Genomic DNA, 9,021 nt, shown 5'->3' on the forward strand with positions numbered 1-9,021 from the left:
GTACAGTCTATGCCGCTACAGATACGAGGCGACACAGGGGGCTGCTCTTAGAACTCACTCATGTGGATGACAGCTGGACTTCGGTGTGACAGTAAGACACTAGTTAGACTGGGTTAGACTACTTGCTAATATAACTATGTATTAAATGCTAATAGTGTCTAAATTCACATAAAGTGTTTGCTTGCGAGACGAGCCACGGTTTCCAGTGAGCCTGGGCCTTGCTAATGTTTACTTCTGTAGCTAGCTAATGTTAGAGAACAGCCACAGAAGGATGGTGGGGGATCGTATGTGGAAGTTTTTCTTTTCTTTTTTGATAATTACAACCTGTGGTTCTGACAACAGAGTGTAAGCCAAAAGAAATCACACATTCACTAAGACTTTACATGACATTATCATGTAACTAAACCTCCAGTCACACCAGGTTTTCATGCACTGTTTGAAAACTACATCCTGCTTGTTTAATGCTGGTTTTTATCATTTTGGTGTCAAGGTCATAATAACACCAACATTGATGTTTCATCATAGTACAGTCATATCATTTAGTCTACAGCTCAAAAAACGTTTACATGTTAAGAATTTCTTTAAAGGTTTAAATTGTACACATCAGATTATATCATAGTTAATGAAAATTATCAAAGGAAAAAACATAGTTCAGTCAGTGTGATTCTTGTAGGAGACAGTAAAGAATGAAGAGGAAGGGAACCACCAGCAGCTTTTCCCAGCCTAAAAGAAGAGAGGAGGAAGAGCATCCCAGAGAGGAGATGGAGGAGGAAGAGTTCAGAGAGAGAGAAAGAAATGAAGGCATGCAGAGCTGAGACAGTGAAAGGTAAATCAGTCTCATAGTACCAGACCCCCAGTCACACCAGGTTTTTTTTAGAGTAACTTACAAACACTGTAATTGCATCGTTTGTCTATTGTTTAGAATATTTTTAGCATTGTCTGCAGCACATGTAGCAGAGCAGTATCACTGCTGAGCAGACAGAGGTGCAGAGTCAAGCTTTACCTTCATGCTAAGTTGCTCAGTAGTTTGTGAAATACAACACTGGAAACCTAATAAACGATGACTCCAACCTTTTTTTTTTAACTTATCATGTAAAGAATACTAGTCTATGTGAATAAATTTACTCCCTAAAATCAGTATCGTCTCCAAAAGTCCAGGATCAGACTCTACTCTATGTAAAAACTAGTTTGTGAGGTGTAACCAGGTTTGATTTAGCTGTGCATAAACTCTTAGGACACAGCTACATTTGAACTTATGAGAAACCAGTTTCAACAATTATGATAATTTTTACATCTGAAAATCTTGAGCTTTTTAGTCTAATTTACCCTAGTTTTACCCTAAATGTCTAAATGTCTTCTGGCCTTAAAAATCATCAAACAAAAACGTTACATCAGTGTAATGTTCATTGGGTGAAAAGTTCTGAATTTCCTGGGAGCGTCATCATCTCTTTTTCCACTTCATTCTCTGCACTACTGAATGTGTGGGACTTCTCTGCCTTCAGCTCTGATCTAACTGGGGCGAACTTCTTCCGTTATTTCTCTCTGTGGGAAGCAGTAGAAAAAAGTTCACAGAACAATACATGACTTGTTCTCAGACATGTTGTTAATTTATAACTTCCAGCACCGTCCCCTACTGGAAAATGGCTGTTTCGTTCTTACCTACTAAAAGGAACCCCAAACCACAAATGCAAAGAGGGGTTTAAAATTAACAGCTACATATTTTAAATCAGCCCACATGGTGATTTTGTGGCTTTGTTGTGAAAAGGTCAGAGGCTCCACAGCTGCACGATTGGTTTTTCATGGCTTCCTGCCAACATCCCACCGTCTTTATCTCACCTCCTACTCACTCTCACTCTTTTCTTTCAACGTTTTACAATGCATATGTGCATTTTTTCCTCTTTAACAACAAGGTGGCAATGTGACAAGAGCATATCATCCTCATCATCTGAAAGCCGATCGTGTTTATCACATGACTAAACATTGAACAGAGACCTGCATCAGCACTCTTTACTATTCTGCAGCAATTTAGGGAAGTATGCTTCACTTTCTTTAATATGTGAAAGCAGTTGTAGACTTGGATTTTTGATCCACCACTTCCCTTTTTATGGTTTATGTTTTTGTTGATGTTCGATCCTGTCTGTTTTAGCATTGGTGTGTGAGAAACACAAAAGGTAGGGCAGAGAAGAGGAAAACAGAATAGAGAAACGTCTGTGGCTTCCCCTGACGTCTGACTCAAAATGTTGATGCAGCACATGTAACCTATAAAAACCAACGTTTTCACAGTTACATTTCCTGTCTCTATTCATTCTGTTGGCCTTGGTCTACAGCCATGCCTCTCTCCTCCAACACAACATCCCACAACTCAGATAACTGCCAACAACAAAGACTAGCAAGCTTTGTAACAGGGATGAGGTGATATGTACTCAGTAATGCCTCTATTAATAACACATGTACTCTCTAATGTAAGCCAATACAACTAATTGTTATAATGTCTATTTTTATTACACCTATGATATGCTATGCTTTTATTCAGTGCATGGAGTTGCTGCACTGGACTGGTTTTAACGGAAATTTTCCAGTATTCTGGCTCCCTCATGCATGTAAGATACAGAACAACACCTTGATAATAGAGGGGCCAGAAAGAATCCACATGGATTGACTGAAAAAACGATTAGTTGCCGATGAATTTAGTTGTCAATTTGTCATTTGTCATTGCATATGTTCTTCAGATGACTTGAAATGCTCTGACATGAAGGCACTACTTAATAAAGTCAAATGTGTGACTACCTGATAAAATAAAAGCACCTTCTCACACTCTTGGAGCAGGATTAACACTGGATGAACCAGAAATATAATCTAGGTTACCACCAGACGACAGTGACAGTTACATCTCAAACTTAATATCCACATACCACCATGGGGACCGAATATTCGGATATTTGGGTCCAGCCCTAGCAACAGGTTGAAGTTTCATGGAGAAAAGTAAGCAATGACATTTTTGTCAAACTTTTCAGAGAATAACTGAAAACATACTTTGTTGTGGTATATCGTGATATATATCGTTATCGTGATATAAAATAATCCATATCATGATATATGCATTTTTCCATATCGCCCCGCACTAGTACAGTATATTGTCAAAATAGTATGTTATTCAAGAAAACATCAGTGTATAATATGTCATCTAAAAAATGCCATAGAATAATATTTCATTGCACAAGTAAAAGTAGTGCAATTTTTAAAACTGTTCAAATTCTTAGAATAATTTGCTAAAAAACAACAAAAAAAACTAAAAGAAAAAAATGCCATAGTAATATGTCAATTAAAAAAGCCTATAGTATAGCGTGTCTCCCAACAAACGTCATAGCATAGCATGTCGCTGTAAAAAAGTCATAGTGTGGCCTTTGATCCAGAAAACATCACAGTGTAGCAGGTCGTCCAAAAAACGTCAGAGTATAGCATGTCGCTCTGAAAACATAGTATAGCATGTCGTTGTAAAAACATCATAGTATAGCATGTCGTCCAAAAAACGTCATAGTATAGCATGTTGCTCTGAAAACATAGTATAGCATGTCGTTCTAAAATTATCATAGTATAGCATGTCGTCCAAAAAACGTCATAGTATAGCAGGTCGTCCAAAAAACGTCAGAGTATAGCATGTTGCTCTAAAAACATCATAGTATAGCATGTCGTCCAAAAAACATGATCGTATAGCATGTCGCTCTAAAAACGTCATACTATAGCATGTCGCTCTAAAAACGTCATAGGATAGCATGTCAATCTAAAAACGTCATAGTATAGCATGTCGCTCTAAAAACATCACAGTATAGCATGTCGCTCTAAAAACATCACAGTATAGCATGTCGCTCTAAAAACGTCATAGTATAGCATGTCGCTCTAAAAACGTCATAGCATGTCGCTCTAAAAACGTCATAGAATAGCATGTCGCTCTAAAAACGTCATAGTCTAGCATGTCGCTCTAAAAACGTCATAGTATAGTGTCGCTCTAAAAAATTCATAGTATAGCATGTCGCTCTAAAAACGTCATAGAATAGCATGTCACTCTAAAAACGTCATAGTATAGCATGTCGCTCTAAAAACGTCATAGAATAGCATGTTGCTCTAAAAAATTCATAGTATAGCATGTCGCTCTAAAAACGTCATAGTATAGCATGTCGCTCTAAAAACGTCATAGTATAGCATGTCGCTCTAAAGACATCATAGTATAGCATGTCACTCTAAAAACGTCATAGTATAGCATGTCACTCTAAAGACATCATAGTATAGCATGTCGCCCAAAAAAGTCATAGTATAGCATGTTGCCCAAAAAACATCATAGTATGGCATGTCGCTCAAAAAACGTCATAGAAAAGCCTTAGGTCCACAAAACGCTGTTTTGTCGTGGCTGTCTGAAGTAGGTGAAGTAGGTCATAGTATAGCATGTCACTCTAAAAATGTCATAGAATAGCATGTCGCTCAAAAACTTTATAGTATAGCATGTCGCTCAAAAAACATCATAGTTTAGCATGTCGCTCTAGAAACGTCATAGAATAGCGTGTCGCTCTAAAAGCATCATAGTATAGCATGTCGTCCAAAAAACATCATAGTACAGCATGACGCTCTAAAAGCGTCAGTATTGCATGTCGCTCTAAAAACGTCATAGTATAGCATGTCATCCAAAAAACATCATAGTATAGCATGTCGTCCAAAAAACGTCAGAGTATAGCCTCTGAAGTAGGTCATAGTATAACATGTCACTCTAAAAACGTCATAGTATAGCATGTCGCTCTAAGAACGTCATAGAATAGCATGTCGCTCAAAAAACGTCATAGTATAGCATGTCGCTCAAAAAACGTCATAGTATAGCATGTGGCCCAAAAAACGTCAGAGTATAGCATGCCGCTCTAAAAACATCATAGTATAGCATGTCGTCCAAAAAAAGTCATAGAAAAAAGATAGAAGATAGAAAAAAAGTTTTTTTTTGCACCAAAATTTATGATGATTTTTTTTCAAAGAAAACCTTTCTGGAGTGTTTTCCACAGCCTCCTTTACATTATTTCATGATATGGCACGTTTTCACAACATGTTGAAAAATCGCATTTTTTTTTCGACAAAGTATACTATGGCGTGTTTTTACGCCAAACTTCATGATGTTTTTTTTTTTTAGAGAAAACCTTTCTGGAGTGTTTTTCACGGCCTCCTTTACATTTTTTCATCATATGGCATGTTTTTACAACATGTTTGAAAAATTGCATTTTTTTTCGACATAGTATACTATGGCGTTTTTTTTTGCGCCAAAATTCATGATATTTTTTTCAAAGCGAACCTTTCTGGAGTGTTTTTCACGGCCTACTTTACACAATTTCATCATATGGCACGTTTTTACAACATGTTAAAATACTGCATTTTTTTTCGACATAGTATACTATGGCGTGTTTTTACGCCAAAATTCATGATGATTTTTTTTTCAAACAGAACCTTACCATAGTGTTTTTCACGGCCTCCTTTACATTATTTCATCATATGGCACGTTTTTGCAACATGTTGAAAAATCACATTTTATTTTCGACATAGTATACTGTGGCGTTTTTTTGCGCCAAAATTCATGATGATTTTTTTTTTCAAAAAAAAACCCTTCTGGAGTGTTTTTCACGGCCTCCTTTACATTATTTCATCATATGGCACGTTTTTACAACATGTTGAAAAATCGCATTTTTTTCGACATAGTATACTATGGCTTTTTTTTTGCGCCAAAATTCATGATTTTTTTTTCAAACAGAACCTTACCATATTGTTTTTCATGGCCTCCTTCACATTATTTCATCATATGGCACGGTTTTACAACATGTTGAAAAATCTGTTTTTTTTTTGACATAGTATACAATGGCGTTTTTTTTTGCACCAAAATTCATGATGATTTTTCTTTCAAGGAAAACCTTTCTGGAGTGTTTTTCATGGCCTCCTTTACATTATTTCATCATATGACACGTTTTTACAACATGTTGAAAAATCACATTTTTTTTCGACATAGTGTACTATTACCTTTTTTTGCGCCAAAATTCATGATGATTTTTTTTTTCAAACAGAACCTTACCATAGTGTTTTTCATGGCCTCCTTTGCATTATTTCATCATATGGCATGTTTTTACATGTTGAAAAATTGCATTTTTGTTCCGACATAGTATACTATGGCGTTTTTTTGCACCAAAATTCATGATGATTTTTTTTTTCAAAGAAAACCTTTCTGGAGTGTTTTTCACGGCCTACTTTACATTATTTCACCATATGGCACGTTTTTACAACATGTTGAAAAATCGCATTTTTTTTTCGACATAGTATACTATGGCGTTTTTTTGTGCCAAAATTCATGATGATTATTTTTTCCAAAGAGAACCTTTCTGGAGTGTTTTTCACGGCCTACTTTACATTATTTCATCATATGGCACGTTTTTACAACATGTTGAAAAATCACATTTTTTTTTTCAACATAGTATACTATGGCGTTTTTTTGCACCACAATTCATGATGATTTTTTTTTCAAAGAGAACCTTTCTGGAGTGTTTTCCACAGCCTGCTTGACATTATTTCATCATATGGCATGTTTTCACAACATGTTGAAAAATGGCATTTTGCGACATAGTATACTATGGCGTTTTTTGTGCCAAAATTCATGATGATTTTTTTTTTTCAAAGAAAACCTTTCTGGAGTGTTTTTCACGGCATACTTTATATTATTTCATCATATGGCACGTTTTTACAACATGTTGACAAATCGCATTTTTTTTCCGACATAGTATACTATGGCAAGATCCCTGGTTCGCGTCCCGGCTTTCCCGGGATCTTCCTGCATGGAGTTTGCATGTTCTCCCTGTGCATGCATGGGTTTTCTCCGGGTACTCCGGCTTCCTCCCACAGTCCAAAGATATGCTGAGGTTAATTGAGCATTCTAAATTGCCCGTAGGTGTGAATGTGTGAGTGATTGTTTGTCTTTGTATGTAGCCCTGCGACAGACTGGCGACCTGTCTAGGGTGTCCCCTGCCTTCGCCCGAGTCAGCTGGGATAGGCTCCAGCCCCCCCGCGACCCTAGTGAGGATTAAGCGGTGTATAGATAATGGATGGAAGTATACTATGGCGTTTTTTTGCGCCAAAATTCATGATGATTTTTTTTTTTTCAAAGAAAACCTTTCTGGAGTGTTTTTCACGGCCTCCTTTACATTATTTCATCATATGGCACGTTTTTACAACATGTTGAAAAATCGCATTTTTTTTTCGACATAGTATACTATGGCGTTTTTTTTGCGCCAAAATTCATGATGATTATTTTTTCCAAAGAGAACCTTTCTGGAGTGTTTTTAATGGCCTACTTTATATTATTTCATCATATGGCACGTTTTTGCAACATGTTGTAAAATCGCATTTTTTTTCAAAATAGTATGGCGGGGGTTTTTTTTGCACCAAAATTCATGATGATTTATTTTTTCAAACAGAACCTTACCATAGTGTTTTTCTCGGCCTCCTTTACATCATTTCATCATATGGCACGTTTTTACAACGTTAAAAAATCACATTTTTTTTTCCACATATGGCGTTTTTTTTGCGCCAAAATTCATGATGATTTTTTTTTCAAAGAGAACCTTTCTGGAGTGTTTTTCACGGCATACTTTACACGATTTCATCATATGGCACGTTTTTACAACATGTTAAAATACTGCATTTTTTTCAACATAGTATACTATGGCGTTTTTTTTTGCGCCAAAATTCATGATGATTTTTTTTTCAAAGAGAACCTTTCTGGAGGGTTTTGCACGGCCTACTTTACATTATTTCATCATATGGCACGTTTTCACAACATGTTGAAAAATCGCATTTTTTTTTCGACATAGTATACTATGGCTTTTTTTGCGCCAAAATTCATTGATTTTTTTTTTCAAACAGAACCTTACCATAGTGTTTTTCACGGCCTCCTTTACATTATTTCATCATATGGCACGTTTTTACAACATGTTAAAAAATCGCATTTTTTTTTCGACATAGTATACTATGGCGTTTTTTTGCACCAAAATTCATGATGATTTTTTTTTTCAAAGAAAACCTTTCTGGAGTGTTTTTCACGGCCTACTTTATATTATTTCATCATATGGCACGTTTTTACAACATGTTGAAAAATCTATTTTTTTTTTTGACATAGTATACTATGGTGTTTTTTTTCCGCCAAAATTCATGATGATTTTTTTTTCAAAAAGAACCTTTCTGGAGTGTTTTTCACGGCCTACTTTATATTATTTCATCATATGGCACGTTTTTACAACATGTTGAAAAATCTATTTTTTTTTCGACATAGTATACTATGTCTATGTTTTCACGTTTTCAAAACGTTGAAAAATCGCATCTTTTTTTCAACAGTATACTATGGCCTTTTTTGCGCCAAAATTCATGATGATTTTTTTTCCAAAGAGAACCTTTCTGGAGTGTTTTTCACGGCCTACTTTACATTATTTCATCATATGGCATGTTTTTACAACATGTTAAAATACTGCATTTTTTTTCGACATAGTATACTATGGCGTTTTTTTTGCGCCAAAACTCATGATGATTTTTTTTTCAAAAAGAACCTTTCTGGAGTGTTTTTCACGGCCTACTTTATATTATTTCATCATATGGCACGTTTTTACAACATGTCGAAAAATCTATTTTTTTTTCGACATAGTATACTATGTCTATGTTTTCACGTTTTCAAAACATGTTGAAAAATCGCATCTTTTTTTCGACAGTATACTATGGCCTTTTTTGCGCCAAAATTCATGATGATTTTTTTTCCAAAGAGAACCTTTCTGGAGTGTTTTTCACGGCCTACTTTACATTATTTCATCATATGGCATGTTTTTACAACATGTTAAAATACTGCATTTTTTTTCGACATAGTATACTATGGCGTTTTTTTGCGCCAAAATTCATGATGATTTTTTTTCCAACGAGAACCTTTCTGGAGTGTTTTTCACGGCCTACTTTACACGATTTCAT

The 9,021-nt window shown here is 35.6% G+C and overlaps 1 long non-coding RNA gene across 1 annotated transcript in view; it reads left to right on the forward strand.

Moving 5' to 3' along the window:
• The window catches only part of LOC129348958 (uncharacterized), a 13,244-nt gene continuing 4,223 nt past the window's right edge, over positions 1–9,021 (forward strand). The window contains exons 1-2 of the long non-coding RNA XR_008601734.1: positions 1–91; positions 674–826. This is a non-coding gene — a long non-coding RNA (uncharacterized LOC129348958). The remainder of the gene's footprint in view (positions 92–673; positions 827–9,021) is intronic.

This window comes from Amphiprion ocellaris, chromosome 5 (assembly GCF_022539595.1).
Source record: "Amphiprion ocellaris isolate individual 3 ecotype Okinawa chromosome 5, ASM2253959v1, whole genome shotgun sequence".
Classification (NCBI taxonomy): domain Eukaryota; kingdom Metazoa; phylum Chordata; class Actinopteri; family Pomacentridae; genus Amphiprion; species Amphiprion ocellaris.